Source organism: Topomyia yanbarensis, chromosome 1 (genome assembly GCF_030247195.1).
Source record: "Topomyia yanbarensis strain Yona2022 chromosome 1, ASM3024719v1, whole genome shotgun sequence".
In the NCBI taxonomy this organism is placed as follows: Eukaryota; Metazoa; Arthropoda; class Insecta; order Diptera; family Culicidae; genus Topomyia; species Topomyia yanbarensis.
In genome coordinates this window covers 34,578,394-34,600,330 of record NC_080670.1, presented here as the reverse complement: position 1 = coordinate 34,600,330, position 21,937 = coordinate 34,578,394, and the positions used below count along the sequence as shown (strand labels likewise).

Below are 21,937 nucleotides of genomic sequence, written 5' to 3'. Positions count from 1 at the left end.
AGGATGATCTTGATTGCTCCTAATGAGTTTATACGAAAATTAATTATGAGTCGGCACGGCAAAAGGACTTCCGCCACTTGGCGACTGCTTCTGCTTCATCTTCGTTGGGCCAACGTTGGTTGCGGAATGGATGGCGAAGAAGGAATCATCCGTGCACCACCTCGTAACAGCATCGCACCCCGCCCGGTCGTTGAGATAGGGAAAATGTGACTCAACTAGCACTCTGCACTATGCACATTGTATGAAGGTATGCTGCGCTTTTCCACACAAAGAATGAAACGACACTAAACGTCACGAGCTGGTATCTCTTTTCCGAGTTTATGAGTCGTGTCGAGGAAGAACCCCCTCGTCACCTCTCCTTCGGGTGCATGTTTCACGTGGTGCACCCAACGAAAGCGACGACATCTGGCGGATGGATTCCGGTTTTGTGGCGTCGGTTCCGTGCTTTGTGAGATCATTTCCGCTTGACGAACGACCGAAGAGCACACAAAACCGAGAGCTAATTACTTGGCTTTCTATTTAAGTTATTCCAGCGGTTTGCTTTGCACCTGTAGGATTGTATGTAATGAATGCAAATGAGATGATACTGGATGGTTTATAGTTCTGCCAGAGCAGACTGCACTAAACTGGGACCATGAAGAGATGGCAATTTCAACAGAATATAAGTATTCCGGAATGTTCTACCATTCCAGTTGAGAAACTATTCACAGTACTAGAATGAGTTGTTAGTGGTATGATTAAATAGCCTAGCCTAGAAATGGCATTCCTGGCACTGCATCAGGAAATCTTGTAATTGCAATACAATATCAAATGAAAAAGAATGGCTCGTTAAAACGGTTCCTCTGAACGAAATATGAAAATTTATACATCGATTTCGTGAAATAATCCGTCCATCCTAACCGAGCGTAAAATCATTCCCACATGCACGAATTTATTACTTGCGACAGACGCAGGCTCCCATAACTCATTTCATAACCGGTCGGCTGTATGTGATTGCATTTTAATAATATTTCCAAATTTATTATTCCGGAAATGGGTGGGATTCGGCAGAACAGAATGCGGCATATTCCAGATTTATTGTCGACGCGCTAGTCAACATTCCAACGAGTAAAATGCTGATAGCAATATTGCACCGACAGCAACAGGACTCCATCGAATGACTGTCCTCATTATCATGTTGATGTTCGATTCGCGCGTTATTGCATTCATTATGACGATAGACTTCCGATAACGTGCATTGCTCAGCTGGTAATCACTGGAATAAAGGACGATTCAGACGATACATCAGCTTCCGTCAACGGAACGTCACCGTTCCGTCAGGATAAGTTACATGCAGTTAAATGAAGGCATTCACACACAACGCAAGAGAAAGTTTCAATATGCTGCACAGATTTTCAGAGTTTTCTGTTTTAATGCACGGATTTCCACAGCTTTGTTCTACAATGCACACAGATTAGCACAGATTTCTAAATTTGGTACCTTGCGCTTAATTTTTGGCTCGCGTGAAAACCATAAAAAAGGTCTCCACATCTTGTTTTCAGCCAAATTTGTACGCTTTCCGTAACACACAGATTTTTAAACGGACCGCGCACAGATTTTTCAAAATATCACCTGGCATCCCTGTGCATAGACTTCCTCTTGCAGTTCCCCTCTCAAAACCCTCATGCTCGTTTGGCTGCACTTTTTGATAGTCCGTTTGGCTGCAATTTTTGACACTTCGCTAGTCTGTGTATAAAGTGTCTGTAGAGAACATGAACGATTTTCTCCGGAGTGCTTCCAGTTTCTCGTAGTACTGGAACAAACCTAATTATTAACGATATGCAAAATCTACAACAAGACAAGTCAACTAGTAAGCGATTTCCTGAGCCAGCGTGGAGCCAATTTGACGCCTTCGAATTTGACTAATGGGATACTGTTTTCGTTACCACAGGATTCATTTCGCAGTGTTATCATCATGATCAGTACAAGTTGCCTAATAAAATAATTTGAATTCGTCAATTATATATCGTAAAAAATCAATTCATTAAATAACGTTGAATATTTGAATAAAGATTCGACATATCAATAATTTCTTTACCGTTTATATATTAGTTATATTTCAATACGTGAAGGACAGAAGCTAACTCATTCAAGAATTTCAATGACGTAAAATGCTTAGTGTGGCAGCTTTCCGTGACTTAACTTTTTATCGGTTCCGACAGCATAAGGTGCAAAGTCATTTTTCCTTTGTTCGGGCATTCCGCAGAGTCTGATGATTCGCATTTGAAAAAACATACTGAGACAAAGGATTAATTAGTCAAAAAACACTTAACTCTCAAATTACCCTATTCAACGCTTTTTTATACATTCTTCCTTTACCGTCTCGCTCCTCCTTGAGTAGTATGACTCTTAATAATTCAAAATACTTCATATCTTCTAGTTTCTTGCTAATTGAATGTCGTTAAAACATAAAAAGCTAACCATTAAATGCATACCATGTTGCCATTTGGCAACATACCGAATTCTGTGATATAAAACCTTAACAAGAGGCAAATATCGTATCCATACCGAAAAATGGGTACCAATGTAAAATGACTTTCAAGCATTTAAGGGATAAATTTATACAAAAAATTCCTTCAAATAATGAGGTCAGCCCTCAGTATAAATAGTGACGCCCAAAATTCATACACTTTATACCTATGCAAATAGATCAGACCTGTTAGATTAACGAATTAGAGCTGCACATCAACTGGCACTAGAGGCCCATTTCAGCATCACCAAAGAATTATCTGCAAGCTCGAAAATGTCATCAGGCTCTGTCACGAAGCAGGGTGAGACTGCCCAACACTGCCTTAATGCTGGGATCGCACAGGAAATGCTGCACACTCCCGGGATTAATTAGTGTCTCTAATTATCTCGGCCGAACCGACACGGTACGCAAATTAATCACGGATGCTTTGGAGTGCTGATTTACATTAGCGACACACGATGGATTAATTTAATTGTCGAACTATTAATCTAACCGCACCGTACACGATGTGTGTGTGTGCGCTGTGTACACAGCTCGACACTGCCTGTCCTGTTTAATGTAGCGACAGGTTGTGTTACACGATAGGCGTATGGTAAGACCCCTAGGATATCAACGAAGCTATGGCGTCCGGGCCCGCCAAAGTAAAGTTTTACTTTGCCAACCAATTAATGCGAGGTAAAGTACCATGTATCTTTGTTTTCTCATTTAACAGCTTCCTGGTTGTTCGAAAAAATGACAACCGCACTCATTCATAGCAACAATGTAACCACCTTTACCATCTTGATTGCTGAATAAGTAGCTAATGTCGTTTTTGCGTGAGGCAGAAACTAACTCAGTTTCGGACCTAACTGCTGTCAAACCGTTTGTTTGAAGCCAGTTTCCAACCTACACTGAAAATGAAAGTTACTTATTTTTTGGGTTAAATTTGCTCACTGGGAAGTTTATACATGGGCAACCCAAAATTAGGTAGAAATTTGAACATGGCGATTACCCATAATTTGAGTTGGTCGCTGTGAACTTCGTGCTGGGTAAGAATTGAATAATGACGTCTACTCAAATTCAAGTTCATCGCTTTGTACTTATATTTTGGGTAGCCCATTTCAAACAAAGTAGTAGGTAATGTTTTTGACAGCCATTTTTATTGTTGTGAATAAAATTGCATGAAGTGGCTCTGGAAAAGAATGGTAATTATAATGCATAATGCAATAATTTCAATTAAAATTAATGATTAATTTATTTCAGCCTAGAAACTTAGGATAAAGCAATTAGCGCTGGATCTAAAACATGAGTCGGTGAGTACTGTAACGTTGTTTATTTTTTGATTGTGGGTTCATGTTGAGTTGCTCATATCATTTAAATAGCGGCCACCGCATCATTGCGAAACCTGATCGGACCTCGAAAGACACATTGAACTCATGATGGGACGTTGATGATTCATATTTTTTGGAAATGTCTGAAATGCATATCGCTAGAATTAAAATAGAATATAACTACTAGAGTGCAATGGCAGCGGCTAGCGGTGATTAATTATTTTCTCGCTCTTACATATGATGGGCCCATTAGATTGACATTTGTTGCCCCTGACACACGCAGGTTAAAGTAATGAGTAACAATAGCAGCTACAAAGTGATACAGTTTGGCAATTATATACCAAATGTTCCAGGCTGCAACAATTCTAATTCGAGTCTATTGATCAAAAGCAGGTAAAAACCTCAAGCGGTGTGAATTTAGTAAACGGGGTAATTCTAAAAGATGCGACGAAATGTTGAATGATAAAAGGTCGAATATAGCAAATGATTGAAAATAACAAAGGTTCCAATGTTACTAAAGGTTTAATGAAAAACCTGTTTTAATCCACCTAGCGGTGCAATTGTGCCTTTCTCATTTCTCTAAACTATGGCACGGAGGCTTTTTATGTTCAACATAATTGTGGAAATGTCCATTACATTCTTAGTACACTTTGCACTTATACACAATGGCATGCCAGCCACGAACTTGATGAGCTACGTGTCGACGGTGAAACACTTGAAACAAAAAAATATCATACTCCATTAGCCTAATCAGCATTAGATCAATGTTATCTGCTTGCTAACTCATTTTGTCATGCGGTGATGGGTATGCGAGGAGGGCGAAAGTCCCATGAACGAACGACTCCCCAGCTTAAATTGGTATGCTTTGTAATATAGTGGTGGTTTAAAGATGATGGGGTTGAAAGGGAGGGGTATGAGGTGGTAGTCTGAGGGGTGATTTAAGGAGATTTTTAAAGGAGGAGAGTGAACAGTAGGGGGGGGGGTGTAACCCCTCTCCGTAAATCATCAACTACGCCCCTGTTAAAATCCAGAAAACTTATGCGAGTCGAAAAAAAAATTGGCCGGGGTTAGGTTGACGTTTTTCAGAGTGATTGCATAACCTTTCTATATGAGAAAGGCAAAAATGTGCAAAATCCAAAAAAGTGAATCTTCGTCAAATTTTTTTCGTGTTTGCATCAAATCTCGACGTTTTATGCACCTTGAATACATTTAACATCAAAAATAAAAATTCTATTTTTAATTTTTCCTATAGTTTTTATGAGAAATTTCTGTGTGGCCGCACTCTGAAACCCGTAATTCCGGAACCAGAATTCCGATCGATACAAAATTCAATAGCAGCCGATGGGAAGGTTGCACCTTTCATTTGAGACTAAGTTTGGGCAAATCGGTCCAGCCATCTCTGAGAAAAATGAGTGACATTATTTGACACATACGCACATACATACACACACACACACACACATACACACACATACATACACACATACACACACACATACAGACTTTTTCCGATCTCGACGAACTGAGTCGAATGGGATATGACACTCGGCCCTCCGGGCCGGGATTGGGTTGACGTTTTTCAGAGTGATTGCATAACCTTTCTATATGAGAAAGGCAAAAATGTGCAAAATCCAAAAAAGTGAATCTTCGTCAAATTTTTTTCGTGTTTGCATCAAATCTCGACGTTTTATGCACCTTGAATACATTTAGCATCAAAAATAAAAATTCTATTTTTAATTTTTCCTATAGTTTTTATGAGAAATTTCTGTGTGGCCGCACTCTGAAACCCGTAATTCCGGAACCAGAATTCCGATCGATACAAAATTCAATAGCAGCCGATGGGAAGGTTGCACCTTTCATTTGAGACTAAGTTTGGGCAAATCGGTCCAGCCATCTCTGAGAAAAATGAGTGACATTATTTGACACATACGCACATACATACACACACACACATACACACACACATACATACACACATACACACACACATACAGACTTTTTCCGATCTTGACGAACTGAGTCGAATGGGATATGACACTCGGCCCTCCGGGCCGAGATTAGGTTGACGTTTTTCAGAGTGATTGCATAACCTTTCTATATGAGAAAGGCAAAAAGGTTAAAATTCAAAAAAAGAATAATGTATTCTCACCGTTATGACGCGTCACCTCACCTAGTTTGGTGAGGTGAGAGCGAAAAAGCGATCACCGCAGTCACTTAGGTGACTATAGTCACCCAAGGTGACAGAAGTCACGTGGCAGAGCGATTCCAATAATTATTTTGAGTGACGACGGTCACCGTAAGATGGAAAAAAGTGACCAAATTCTCACCTAAAAACCTGTTTTAATCCACCTAGCGGTGCAATTGTGCCTTTCTCATTTCTCTAAACTATGGCACGGAGGCTTTTTATGTTCAACATAATTGTGGAAATGTCCATTACATTCTTAGTACACTTTGCACTTATACACAATGGCATGCCAGCCACGAACTTGATGAGCTACGTGTCGACGGTGAAACACTTGAAACAAAAAAATATCATACTCCATTAGCCTAATCATCATTAGATCAATGTTATCTGCTTGCTAACTCATTTTGTCATGCGGGGCTGGGTATGTGAAGAGGGCGAAAGTCCCATGAACGAACGACTCCCCAGCTTAAATTGGTATGCTTTGTGATACAGTGGTGGTTTAAAGATGATGGGGTTGAAAGGGAGGGGTATGAGGGCTGGATGGGGTGGTGGTCTGAGGGGTGATTTAAGGAGATTTTTAAAGGAGGGGCGCGAACAGTAGAGGGGGGGCGGGGGTGTAACCCCTCTCCGTAAACCATCAACTACGCCCCTGTTAAAATCCAGAAACACTAAACGAGTCGAAATGAAGTGAATCGTAGTCAAATTTTTTTTTCGAGTTTGCATCAAATCTCGACGTTTCATGCACCTTGAACACATTTAGCATCAAAAATAAAAATTCTATTTTTAATTTTTCCTATAGTTTATATGAGAAATTTCTGTGTGGCCGCACTCTGAAACCCGTAATTCCGGAACCAGAATTCCGATCGATCCAAAATTCAATAGCAACCGATGGGAAGGTTGCACCTTTCATTTGAGACTAAGTTTGGGCAAATCGGTCCAGCCATCTCTGAGAAAAATGAGTGACATTATTTGACACATACGCACATACATACACACACACACATACACACACACATACACACACACATACACACACATACATACATACACACACACATACAGACTTTTTCCGATCTCGACGAACTGAGTCGAATGGGATATGACACTCGGCCCTCCGGGCCGGGATTAGGTTGACGTTTTTCAGAGTGATTGCATAACCTTTCTATGAGAAAGGCAAAAATGTAGGTGATTAGAACCAAAAAGTGTTGCGTTTACTTTCAGATTTTTTTGAATTTTCGGGTAACATTTCCTTTTGGATAATGGCAGTTGGGAAGTTTCTGAATGACGTAAATTGATGATAGGCGTTTTTTTGAAATTCAAGATGGCGGCTTCTGGTTACAACAAACACTTAAAACCACCGTTAATATAGGTGTCATTTGAAAGGTAGTGTTTAGTAGAAGGCAAAAAATGATGGTTGGAGCCATTTAAAAATCTAAGATGGTGGATTCCGATTATCACAAAACACTGAAAACCACCATCAGCATGGGTGTCATTTGAAAGGAAAAAATTAGTAGATGGCAAAAATTGATAATTGGCGCCATTTTGAGTTCAATGATGGCGGCTTCCGGTTACTACAAAACATTGAAAACCATCATCAATATGGGTGTCAATTAATATGTAGTGTTTAGTAGAAGGCAAAAATTAATGATTGGCGCCATTCCGAAATCCAAGATGGCGGCTTCCGGTTGCCACAAAACACTGAAAATCACCACCAATATGGGTGTCATTCGAAAGGTAGTTATTAGAAGAAGGCGAAAATTGATGATTGGTTCCATTTGGAAAACCAAGATGGCCGCTTTCGGTTATCACAAAACACCGTAAATCACCATTAATATGGATTTCATTGGAAAGGTATTGATTAGTAGAAGCCAAAAATCGACGATTGGCGCCATTTTGAAATCTAAGACGTTGACTTGGTTTGTTTGATAGAGCCAATCAAACGAATTTTCATGCGAGAGGTGACAGAATGGGGTCAATACACTGACAAAATTGGGGGTAGACTGAATCAGGCACAGGTTTGGCAGCCCTGTCAGATTTCTGCGCGTATCCTGTCGGGTTAGTTCAGCTAGGACAAACTCGGTTTCGCTCGCGTTTTCTGGCAAATTTTGACAGGAACCGAGCTAAACCCTGGCATAACTCGGATATAAACTGTGTAAAGATCCTGGCAATTCCTACCTGGTAGAATTTAGCACGAATCGAGCAAAACATCTGACAAAGATGTGGCAGGAACCGTACAGAGATCTTGGTCGTACATTTCTGGCTCGATTCTGGATAAAAGTGAGCAGCATCGGTTGGTTTGACCGCTTCTGTCAGAAACGGTTGTTGCATTTGAGCGAATTCGTTGCCAGAATTCTCGCACAAATCGCGCAAAATGCTCGCAGAAACTCTGTCAGCATCAATTTCGCTGTGTTCAACTTTTGCTAACTTTCTGCTTGCCACGCTGACCGGGCGGTGGCTGATAATATCGGGTCTTCCCTATATTTCTAAGTACTTCGATAACTATGTTTCTAGAATCATCCATTTCGTAAACTGGCATACGGTGAAATGGAAATCGTCGTACTGACGCTCTTCCTTTTTTCAAATCATCTATCTATTGCTTTTAACCCTTTCATGTCCAAAGTTTTTCTAGTGCATGCAGGGTTTCAAAACTATTTTTCCTTGAAAACAGTGAGGTTAAGAAACACGAAATCATTTTTCATAAAGATAAGAGCTTCCCTCGCAGCGCTAGAAGCTGCTCAATTTCTACTTTCTAATGGTCAATTCCCCTAGAATATTCGATTTGAAACTGATTTTGCTTAGTGACCGCACCCCACAACCCATAACTCTGGAATCGGAAATCGGATCGAGATGAAATTTAATAGCCATTTACGGGGATAAAACACCTTTCATTTGAGACCAAGTTTGGTCGAATCTCCGGGAAACAAATGAGACTGTAATTCTGAATTTGGATACTTCCGCCGGGGCTTCCGGAACCGACGATGGTGGCCAATGTGACCAAAGAGACTTTTAATGGCTGTTAGTGACCTAGTACTACAAATCTAAGTAGATGTGGCACCATTTTGAAAAAGTTTTCACCTTTATACATTCATTACAGAATTTTGAAAATCGACATTGTCTGGCTAATCGTACTCTTCACTCTGCAATTCCGGAACCGGAAGTCGGATCCATTATAAATTCAATAGCAGCCTATAGGAATGTTGTACCTTTCATTTGAGACTAAGTTTATGAAAATCGGTTCACCCATCTCTGAGAAAAGTGAGTGAGATTGCGGTCACATACACACACAGAATTGACGGATTGTATCGAATGGTATATGTCACTCGGGCCTCCGGGTCTCCGTTTAAAAGACGGTTTTCAGAGCAGTTTTCTATTGAGAAAGGCAAAACGTAAATCGTATGAATAATTTGTAGCAAATAGTGGCACATTTTACACTTTTATAATTAGTGGCTCATGTCCCTTCAGATTTGACCGCACTTACCGCTTGATGACGTCCCAGTTTGATATTTCTTTTGAGTGTTTTGAGAAAACTGAGAAAACGAAAATCGTCAACGCAGGCCTGAATACGGTTAAAGAAATATAAACAAATTTTGGTATCCTCGCATCGTTGTCCGGAGCAGTTGGATATGTAAGGATATTTATTATTTTTAATCTAGTCCTGTAATTCAATTCTATTAATCGAATCGTATATTTAAAGCATTGTCATCAATAACCCCAGGGTTGAAAAATTGATTCGGTTCTGTGACTTCGAATCTAAAGACTATGGCGTGCGGCATCGAAGAATTTATTCCGTGCACTTTAGGTCGTCTTGTTTCAAACACCTATTAAATCTATCTAAAGGGTAAATGTTGCAAAATTACACAAACTAAACATTAAAAATCTGACACGTTTCGTTTTGTAGATGATGATCGAGTTGCACTTTTTGTTGCCAACGAACGGAAAACAGCGACCAGCTGCTGCATTTGCTCCACCACCCGTTTTTTCTAAGAGATCAGAGATGTGTATTTTCGCTCTGCAGTTTGTTGCTTTTAGCTAAATAGTTGAAGAAATTTTTCTCCTCAAAATATTTGGTAAGTAAATAAGAACAGTTTTGCATGTAATATAAGTTGTTATCGTGGGCGTGGAAACGACATTTATTCACTATAACTTATGGATACACTGGAAGATAAACTAATGGCGTTTTCGTTTTTGACTCAGCACTACACCAGTGTAGTCGAAAAAACAAAAGCGCCATAAGACTAACTTAATTTCTACCACTTTTTATAAATTATTTCTGCTGCCTCTGCACTCCTTGCTGTCGTTCGATTCCGTTCACGTAGCTTCGACGTGCTGCCTCGTGGATCATCAACTCGTCGGTAGCGAGCCGCGTGGCTTGTTTCGATATTCCACCTATTACTATGGGCCTTGGTTGCGTTTAGATGACCTCGCATCTGCGTGGTGACTTCAGGTATGGTTAAGATGATCGGTCGTGGTATAACGTATATATAATAACATTTTTTGCAGGAAACTATTCAGTCATGTCAAACTGAGGCTTCCAATAGTCAACACCGGTGAAACAACGTCATCTCGGTTATTGACTTCAGATACATCGAGCAATACGGAACATTTGAACAAGACTGTAGCTTACCCGAGCTCCGAGCCACTACAATTCCATTTGACTTTAGTCATACCGGCTGGAATATAATATAGAATTCTGGCTGTCTAAGAGACAAGTATTTAAATTGTGCATTCATTTTTTTTTGTTTTTTGTTGATGATTAATTCATTTCAAATATATTTGTAGTTGGGACTGTGGCCACATTTGCAATTATGGCGCCACTGACATATGAGCAAGCGTATGGGGGATAGACCACTAGTGAATAATTGTTCTTAAACCTGAAGGGTAACCACCCATATTGAAGTATTTTGTTACCAGCCGCCATCTTGGATTTCAAAATGACGCCAATCATCAATTTTCACTTTCTACTAATTACTACCTTTCAAATGACCTTCATATTGATGGTGGTTTTCAGTGTTTTGTGGTAACCGGAAGGCACCATCTTGGATTTCAAAATGGCACCAATCATCGATTTTTATCTTCTACTAATTACTACCTTTCAAATGACACCCATATTGATGGTGATTTTCAGTGTTTTATTGTAACAGGAAGCCACCATCTTGGATTTCAAAATGGCGCCAATCATCAATTTTCGCCTTCTAACAATTACTAACTTTCAAACGACACCCATATTGATGATGGTTTTCAGTGTTTTATGGTAACAGGAAGCCGCCATCTTAGATTTCAAAATGGCGCCAATCATCAATTTTCGCCGTCTAACAATTACTCCCTTTCAAATGACCCTCATATTGATGGTGGTTTTCAGTGTTTTGTGGTAACCGGAAGCCGCCATCTTGGATTTCAAAATGGTACCAATAATCGATTTTTATCTTCTACTAATTACTACCTTTCAAATCACACTATTGATGGTGGTTTCAAGTGTTTTGTGGTAACGGGAAGCCGCCATCTTGGATTTCAAAATGGCGCCAATCATCAATTTTTGCCTTCTACTAATTACTACCTTTCAAACGACACCCATATTGATGGTGATTTTCAGTGTTTTATGGTAACAGGAAGCCGCCATCTTGGATTTCAAAATGGCGTCAATCATCAATTTTCGTCTTCTAACAATTACTACCTTTCAAATGACCATCATAGTGATGGTGGTTTTCAGTGTTTTGTGGTAACCGGAAGCCGCCATCTTGGATTTCAAAATTGCACCAATCATCGATTTTTATCTTCTACTAATTACTACCTTTCAAATGACCCCCATATTGATGGTGGTTTTTAGTGTTTTGTGGTAACCGGAAACCACCATCTTGGATTTCAAAATGGCGCCAATCATCAATTTTCGCCTTCTACTAATTATTACCGTTTAAATGATAGCCATATTGATGGTGGTTTTCAGTGTTTTGTGGTAACCGGAAGCCGCCATTTTGGATTTCAAAATGGCACCAATCATCAATTTTCGCTTTCAACTAATCAATACCTTTCAAATGACACCCATATTTATGGTAGTTTCAAGTGTTTTGTGGTAACCGGAAGGCGCCATCTTGGATTTCAAAATGGCGCCAATCATCAATTTACAGCTTCTACGAATGGCTACTTTTCAAATGATACCCATATCGATGGTTGTTCTTAGTGCGAATGCCAAGCATCCATATAATATATATTGGAAGCCTAAATTTTGGGTTATCCGAACGTTACAGAAATTTTGGGTTATCCGCTCGTTATAAATTTTGGGTTATGCGCTCAGTACTCAAACTTTGGGTTATCCGCTCAGTACTCAAATTTTGGGTTATCCGCTCAGTACTCAAATGTTGGGTTATCCGCTCGTTACTCAAATTTTGGATTATTTCATCGTTACTTAAACTTTGGGTTACCCGCTCTGTACCCAACGCTTGGGTTATCTGTAAACCAAACTTTGGGTAGTGCTCACACTACTCAAAATTTAAGTTCAAAGCTTGTTCCCCAAAAGTGAGGAGATGCACTTTAGTCCATTTTGGGTAGGATTCTACCCAAAATTAGGTAACGGCTGGTAAGCGTGTAGGTTATGCGCCACTGAACTGAAAACCGGGTAGGGTTCTAACCTAAAATATATTTCGGGTTCGCTAACACCACCGCTGTTTGGCCAGAACCCAACTCAATTCCATTAAAAACGTTTGTTTGAAGCAACTAACCTGGGTTAGCTTCTAGGTTCTCAATCGAAAACGACATACAGTACAGACACTTTATACAGTACAGACACTTTATACACAGACTAGCGAAGTTTCAAAAATTGCAGCCAAACGGACTGTCAAAAAGTGCACCCAAACGAGCATGAGGGGGGAAAATCAAGCGGAAGCCCATGTAAAGCTTCCCAGTCAAAAAGGGCAAGTTGCTGGCTAAAGGGGGGCTATTTGCCAACTCGGATTCGCTAATTGCCGTTCAATTTGCCAGCAAATAGCTGGCACTTAGGGGGCTTTTTCAAATGCAACATTTGGGCGATTTGCCGCCGTCATTTTTTTGCCGCTCTACCCGCCCTTAAATCGCCCCCCAAATCGCCTAGGGAACGCGTCATTTAATCGCCCTTAATTGCCTTATCTAAAAATTACAAATAATACTTATTTTTGGATTCATTATCTACTCACATAAACTTATCAGTACACTAGGTAATCAGCACCAAACTATAGGAAGAAATAATGGTGAAATTGGTATTGCATATCAAAACTTACCACAATCCGACTTTCATTAAGATTTTAGGTCAGAAATCTTGTTCCACTATACTTACACACGATTCCACAATTTCCCACATTCGTTGGATAAATGAAGTGCACTTGACAAACAAAATACAAGCGAGAACACGCCAATTGTTTAAAAAATAATTTTAAGCTTAATCCAAACATGAACCGCCATGTTTGAAAAAACGCAAAAACAACCAAGTACATTTCAGCCGCCAGACAATTTGTCTAAGTGTTGAAATTGCCTTTAAATCGTATTCGCTAATTGCGTTTGTTCCTAGTGGCAATTAGCACAGGCGAGTTGAGTCAAACGTCAAACTGTTTAAATCGCCTGACCATATGTTCGTCCGAATTTTTTTTACCGCGTTATGGGAGCTTCCGTGATGCCAGTTTACATTCATGGCTGCTACTTTTAGTGTTTTTCTCTCCATAAGTCTGTTATATAAAGTGTTTGTAGCCAAGATCAGCGTTGTCCATCACGAAAGTTGGAGTTGTGAAGCTTTTATAGATCTATTCAAAGGTAAGTATGATACTCGCCATCATGTACACTAGAGAGTTATGCTAGAAAAAACCGTTCTATTTCGATATGTACTGGAAAATTGGAGAAAATATTTATAGTGATGTCGTGGCTTTCAATGTACTTAGGTTCTACTGAAAACTTTCCCAGGTATCAGCATTATAACAGCTGAGTCCAAAGAAACTTACTGGAATAACTACTAACCGATTTCAAATATCTAACTGTCAACTATTGACATTCCGGTTTCAATAAAAGTATTGCCGAAATGTTTACATGAGCGAGAGCGATAAAATGAAGTCATTTACCATTTCGAAAATATTCCCGAGCGGCTTAATTAGCACTATGCCCCTCCCTGAATCTAAATGATAGTTATTAATCCAAAATTATTCTCGAAACAGATACACAGTAACTGCACTGTAAAGGTAATTCAATTTTATACCGACGGATTAAATAAAGGCTTTATTGGGATGAACACTGATTATCGTGCTTATCTCCACCCAATTCATGGAAATGGTTGATGGCTCATAATCCATGAATGGCCATTTGGAAGCGTGCACGGATTGTTCATCTCCGAGTGGCTTGCTGTTGGATCAACAACGCCAGGAACGGTAGAGATTTGGACGATTGAATCTCTTAGTTGCTGATGAAAGCCACTGATACCATTCCGACAACCAGTGGTATTCTGTCCCTGACGGGCCAACCAATTAATGATCCATTAGTGGCTGTTATTATTGTCGCTTGGTTTTCCATTTACCGCAAAATCCGATCCGTGTGGGATGCGGTACGAAGATCTCCGTTCCAGAACAGTCTCGGTCCCAAGTTGGTTGATTCTGTAAATAAGCTACCGATGGGTTGGCTATGAATAATGATATTCAAAACAGAACATGACTTCAGCAGCTGCGGGGTGAAGAGAGCCAACTAATTATTTCTGATGCTCTGAATGCGTTGGAATGATTTCGCCATTAGAAGGATGGAAGGGCAAAAGCCGCAGATTGGCAGATTAGCGGATAAAAAATTTGTTTGAAAAAGTCTTTTGAATGAATCCCAATCAAATTTTTTTTTAATACGATTAACATTGTTTCAGTTAATTTGTTTTTACAAAAATTGAGTATGAGCTAAAAGTATATACATTTTCGAATTAACAAATTATAAAAACCAAATGAATCCTTTTCCAACAAATGAAAATTTACACCACGACATGACGCCATTTTCTAAACAGTGTTTGTCCATTCGAAGTGCCCGGATGTCCATAATGTTCATAAATTAATAAAAAATGCAAACCAAGGGGTGTGACACTTCCAATAACTTATAAATTATTAGATAATTAAATATTTTTGTAGATTTATAGACAATTATAGAGTAATATTATAATTTTATGGACAGCTTATACTTGTACATCTTTCGAACTTGTTTTGGAACTTATTCTCAGTGTGCGGTAAATTTGTGCGAGTTGTCGTTTTTATTGTTTACGTTGTTGAAATCAAGCGCAAAACTAAAATTTAAAAATCAAACACCTTTGTAGGTTTCCCTCAAAACAAGGGATCCAAAAACAAAATTTATAAAATATTAGGAATTTGTAAAAGAACCCCAATCTTCCCTCAAAAAAACTATTTAATCCAGAAAAATCCATGCGTTTATCCTCCTAAAATTTTGAAAACCCGATTGGGTACATTACTGGCTTCAGTAATGTTTTTCCATATACAACCTGAATAAGACAAAAACACGCAAATTGCCACTTACAACCACTATGCCCATTATTCTTTCAGCAAAAGAGTACGTGAAAAGTTATAATAATGAAAACGGATGCTGATGTCGCTTTTAGATCAGAGTTTCTCTAGGCTCGCTCCGAACTGTCACTTTTGAATGGATGTTGTAAACATTAGAGCGAACCTAGGGCGATTCGATTCTAAAACCAAAAACAGCAGGTTGGCCTTATTGATGGCACAAGCACTCGATTCACTTGTAATATGTATTGCAAACGAATCCATTCGCAGAATAGATACAATATTCGAAATGAATTAATATGTTTGCTCCAGGTAAGTAACAACAGAAGTTATTGAGCCGCTCAAACAAGCACCAAATAATTTTTATTTTTGTCTTTAACAGTTATTATTTTTGTAGAATATTCTACTTGATTGATGATTAGTTTAATCCAAAAACCCTTTCTGTACAAAATGTAACTCTAATACCCTATATTGGAACAAAAATATCGAACAAATTTGATTAAAATACAATTTTCTCTATCTACATATATTGCCGACATTTGAACATATTTTCAGACTTTTCCTAGTTCCTCTGCAGATGTCACACAAAAGTACCTGGCATCCCTGCACTGCGGTGCGATGGCGCCCGGTCAGCGTGGCAAGCAGAAAGTTAGCAAAAGTTGAGCAAAGCGAAATTGATGCTGGCAGAGTTTCTGCGAGCATTTTGTGCGATTTGTGCGAGAATTATGGCAACGAATTCGTTCAAATGCAACAACCGTTTCTGACAGAGGCGGTTAAACCAGCCTCCTGTCAAGGACGACGTCTCTGTACAGCCCAGTTAAACTCATTCCGGAACCGGTTCGGATTTCTGAATGGAGTCATTATGGATTCCAAATGAAATGCAACAACCGATTCCGACTCAGAATCGGTTGTTGCATTTGATTTGGAATCCATAATGACTCCATTCAGGATTCCGAATCAAATTCCGAATGGTTTGACCGGGAGCCAGCATCACTGCCATGAAAGGCAAAACCAGGGATGCCAAAGGTACTGGTAAACTACATTTTTTTCGGTATATTTACATTTGCACAAGCCGTACAGCCCGCTACAGCGACACATCACTACAGCTCTTACCAGAACGGTAGTCAAACCGAGTACATTTTCCCGTAGAGAAGTAGAATACATTTTTGTTTTGCTGCTGTACTCCGACTGCTCGGTGAGAGTGTGACGTAGTAAAGTTTGTTCTCTCGCTTTGTACACTTTTCTCTGCGTAGTCAAAGGGAAAGACCCGCACACGAAAGCGATGATGCCGGTCGTGGCGTAAACGAACCGCATTTATTACCGTCGTTCGTTATTGAAAATATTGAATAGATTAAAAATATTAAAAAGTGTAAAATAAGGAAAGAGAAGCTGTACCGCTCGCGTCTGGTGGCTGTACTGGGGGCAGTATTTCTTTGTCATGTTACTGCTTTGCTTACAGACTGCCGTACAGCGCTCGGCGTCCTGCAGTAGCGAACGACAGTAGCGTCAAAAGAGAAATGAGAATGTAGGGAGAAAAATTACAGCCGCAGAAAAGGTAGGCATTTTGCATCCTTGGGCAAAACATTGATTTTGAACCGAATGATTAGAAGCTGTATTTAGTTGCAAAATGTCGATTTTCTGAACGATATGATATTAAATCATCCCACAAGATGCAAAACATCATGTGGAATGCTTGAATATCGAGCATAGTGCCGAACATAATTCTTTGTTTGGGGCTTTATAGCTATAACGACCCATATATGCCGGTCGCTGTTAAACTCCATATGATGGTATAGGGTTGCCAGGGAGCTGGGTTAAACCAACCGATGCTGCTCACTTTTATCCAGAATCCAGCCAGAAATGTACGGCGAAGATCTCTGCACGCTTCCTGCCACATCTTTGTCAGATGTTTTGGTCGATTCGTACTAAATTCTACCAGGTAGGAATTGCCAGGATCTTTGCACAATTTATGTCCGAGTTATGCCAGGGTTTAGCTCGGTTCCTGTCAAAATTTGCCAGAAAACGCAAGCGAACCCGAGTTAGCCCTAGCTCAATTAACCCGACAGGAGACGCGCAGAAATCCGACAGGGCCAAACCAAGACTTACAGAAATCTAGCAGAGCTGTCTCTGCCAGAAAATTTGCTCGCTGGGCGACGAGATGAGAGATTTCATCACACGCACTCACCACGCACACAGACACACTCAAGCGAGTACAACGCAAGTTTCAGCGCAGCGCAGGTACTCTGCGTTTGCGTGCATGTCCAATCATGATTGGCGTCGTTTCGTTGCGTGATCGCGATTCTAGTCACTGCTGGACATTGGACAAGCTTTAGATCCGGTTACTGCCCTGCTCGCGTGGTACCACGCGTCGTTATTATGTACGAAAGAATAGTTTAATTGCAATCCAAAAGAGTGCTGTACCGTTTTGATAATATTATAATACTTTGAAATATGGTTCGGAATTGTGTCGTCTGTCGGTTCGAGTGCGCGATAAGTTAAAGTGAAACTATGTTTGCAGAAAAAAAATCGAAAATTTATGGCATCAGTAAAAAAAGTTCGATTAGTGAGTGCTAGAAGCGTATAAAAAATGGAATGTGCATAGACACAATTTGTGATTATTATATTGGAATATTGGTTATTTTTTAGATCGGGGGCTGCTGTTCGTTTTTATTTTTGTTTGATCGTGTTTGGCATCATCAATAGTGACGCTATATTGGAATAACCCAGTTAAGTTCAGCCGGAAATGAATCGGAATTCTGGCTGGTTCCAGTTCGCATTCCGGCTCCAGTGACACAACCGATTCTAGTTAGAATCGGTTGTGTCACTGGAGCCCGTGTACGAACTAGAACAAGCCAGAATTCCAGTTCATTTCCGGCTGAACTTTACTGGGAAGTGTTGAATAAGTTTAAAGAATCTTTACCTCGCAAATAAGTAATTAAATAGTGTAAATTTTATAAAATCTGAAAATCAACGTAAAAATTACATCAGTGGGGAAAAATTGTGCTCAGAAATTATAATTAAATGCAGGTAAAATAGGTAAATGTGGCAATCCTGATTCAAGTCCGCATCGATTTGCGATCCAGATAGGTCGTTGTGTTAATATTATAATTGTGATGATTTTGTTTTGTTCAAGTTTATTAGGTAATTTCATTGCTTGCAGCTTAAGTGTTTGTTCAGAGCTTGTGAAAAGTGTTGGTTTGGAGGTTCTGAAAAATAAAAACAATGGTAGTAATTGGCATTGTTGAAAGCAGAGTATGTGAAAGTGAGAATTAGCGATGACTATTTGCATTTAAAAGGTGTTTCACGAAAAATTGAAACATCATTCTAAAAAAATCGATGAGCACCTAAGAAATCCAATGGGCTTCCAACAGTGTATCGACTGACCGGTGCTATTGGAACTTGCAGTTGGACAACATGTCCCACAGTTTCAAGGTAAGTGAAGCTCAGTTCCTACTGTGGGTGCTGTTGTACGATCTGTACTATTTTAGAACGTAAAATAAGTAAACACATTTGTGAGTGTTGCTCACTTCTCTATATTACAAAAAGCATTAATGGTCTAATTGGCATTCTACTTTTTTGATTGTTCAGAAAAAAAAATATTGCCGGAAACAGAACATCGCCGATTCAGCAACTTCAACTGATTCAAATCTTACATCTCCATCACAAATGAAAATGGATAGATTGCGTGCTGCTACTAAAGTCTTAAAGCAAAACCGCCATTATCAAGACGCCATCAGCAGTGATTAATTAAACAGAAAGTACGTCCTCAAGTCTTCACCCGAGTCGGCATATTCCCACCGAAAACGGAAATGAATATCCGAACCCACTATACACGGCTTTCTCACCCATCAACTACAAAAGCCATCCAATTTCAACAAAGTCATTAATTTTTCACACTGCCATTATTATTTCATCTTCCATTTATTCCATTTCACCGGTCGCGACAAGTTTCCAACATTGCAAAAGAAAATCGAAACGGAGCGGCTTTGCGCAGTTGGTAAGACACTCGTCCGGTACATAGCCGAGCTGGGTTCGAGTCGCAACTCTTGTAAAAGGATCAGAAGTAATCGCATATGTAACCAGTCACAAGAACATTTTCACTATTTCTCCAAAATTAGGTTGCAATAGTTCTATCAGAGACCTTTCGAATAAAGTTGGAATGACGAAGAAAGATCTGACATAAAGTATGATCTTGGCCTAGTTCTTACACGCTCTTATTTGGATTTCACAGGCCGTTTTTTTCCAAGCAGCGTTTTTATTTTTTTTGTGTCTTTGCAAAGCCTTTTCACTAGGCGCAACTTGTCGAGAAAATTGCGATTCATTTCGCCTTTGCATTTTGTTGGACAGCTTTGGCTTGGAAATCTAACGCCTCGAGGTAAGCAATGACTATCGGCAATTTCGATTCCGGTTGCGCATAAGCAAATCAGCTTCTGTCCTTTTTTCCGAGATAACTCGGGACCAGCCAGTTGTTTAGGCGTTTACACAATACATATGACTTGTTGGATTTAGTGTGTAACTGGTTACCAGTCTAGTCGGGTTTCGAAATATTATCCTCTCAGTAATTTTTTAGCAATTTCTCCGTAATTTTTCAGCAACTTTACTTGAAAACCGTTCGATTATCGTAGTCTCTTTTTCAAACGGCACAAACGCCTCTTCCACGGATCTGTGATCGATTCTCATGATTCCGTGATACTAAGACGCTCTTGAGATCTCTTGTTGATAGTTCCGTTCCTTACACATCGCAATAGTATCGCCTTCAATATCTAAGAGATCTAAGAGAAAGGTTTCCATTGCAAATAAAATCAACACGCAGTCATCAAAATCATTACCGATTATTCCGAAACCGACTGTGACCACGACTTCTTTCCTTTTATACTTGATTTCTCAAACGAAATTAGTATCCATCGACTATCAGAGCACGACATTTTCATTGCACTAAGTAATCTAAACACATCAAAAGGACCAGAACTTGAGGGAATACCACCCTTATATTTGAAAATGTTGGCGAAAGAACTTACCCACCATTACTTTATCTCTTAAACATTTCTCTAAAAAATGGAACATTTCCAGAAATATGGAAATCCTCCAATTTAGTGTCAATGTTTCAAATATGGCTTTATATCTGGCATACGGAATTACTGTGGGTGTGCCATTATCTCTTGCACACTGAAACTATTCAAAAAATGGCGAATGCAAGAATTTTCCAGAAAGTAAAGCACAAAATAATTAACAAGCATCATGGCTTTTTTAACGGCCGCTCAAATTTATCTAATTTACTAGAATTGATAACTTTTTCTTGGAATGCAATGAACAGTGCAACATCTTAGAGGCCATATACACCGGCTTCAGTAAAGCATTGGACCGCAATGACATACCACTACTTTGATTCCAACTGCAGAGAATCGGCATGAATCCAAGACTTCTGGAATGGTTGAAATCATATTTAACATTTTTGTTCTAAACAGCTGACGGGGGATAATCCTGGTCTTATTGTTTCCACGGGCTGCGTTTCCTGCTAGCTCCAATATTTCGGCGGTTTGATATTCCATTACGACCGCAAACTAGACGGATACTTCGGCGTAGTAGCCCTTTCTCAGCAGATGTTGGATTCGTCTGAAGACCGGCACGAAACGAGCGAGATTTTGGTTTTCCCTTCAACGGTTCTCATCCACCGCAACCAGACACAGCGAGCGTATGTGTGATGCAGCCATCACGAATGTAACACACGAATGATGCCGCACTCGCATACGGTGCCAGGTTTTGTACTTGGTTTAGTTTGCATTAGAAACCAAATAGGGCAGACATCGAATGAAATCAGTTTACTTCCATCGTCAAAGAGGAGGAGCTTCGAACAAAAACTGTTCAAGATTTGCGGCTCGGTGCATGTAATTAGCAGGAACCAATCAGGAACGAGCTTCAGTCAGATGATTTAAAATCGGTTTTTTTCCATATATGTATGTTAATTTCGAACCATCGGATATAACAATAATAGTTGGTGTTGGAAAAGATTATCAAATTTAATTCTTGCTTCAGGTTTGATAGCGCTGATAAGGGCTAATTAGATTTCTAAAAAAAATGTTCTCTGAGTGGGAGATTTTTGTTCCAATTGGCCCTCGTTAGCAGCACTGAGCTGTACCTACTAATTATTAGAATTAGTTCCCGGAGCCGGCTGAATCCTAATAATCACTTTCTCGCCCGATGTTGAAATGTAGTCTCCGGCAATCAAACAAGGTTAACTAATTCTCGAGGTCTGGTTCGACTCCAATGGTACGTGGGGTTTTCACATTAGGTATCTGAAACAGAAATGCCAACAAAGGATCAATTTTCCCCCGACAATAATTGGAACATGGTGGGGTGCCAACCCAGGACACCTGATTGGGTTGTACCAAATAACGATATTGTCGGTGATGGATTACGGATGTTTCAGTATCGTTGCTTG

General features: G+C 39.7%; 1 protein-coding gene and 2 long non-coding RNA genes across 3 annotated transcripts in view; 2 read left to right on the top strand and 1 right to left on the bottom strand.

Moving 5' to 3' along the window:
* Positions 1-21,937, bottom strand: part of LOC131677354 (5-hydroxytryptamine receptor 1-like) — a 162,464-nt gene that overhangs the window by 116,433 nt on the left and 24,094 nt on the right. The window lies entirely within an intron of this gene.
* On the top strand, positions 8,830-10,122 carry LOC131677357 (uncharacterized). The gene is made up of 3 exons (XR_009303331.1): positions 8,830-9,629; positions 9,699-9,842; positions 9,903-10,122. It is a non-coding gene; the product is annotated as an uncharacterized LOC131677357 (long non-coding RNA).
* Positions 10,262-10,722, top strand: LOC131677358 (uncharacterized). Its single transcript, XR_009303332.1, has 2 exons — positions 10,262-10,448; positions 10,505-10,722. It is a non-coding gene; the product is annotated as an uncharacterized LOC131677358 (long non-coding RNA).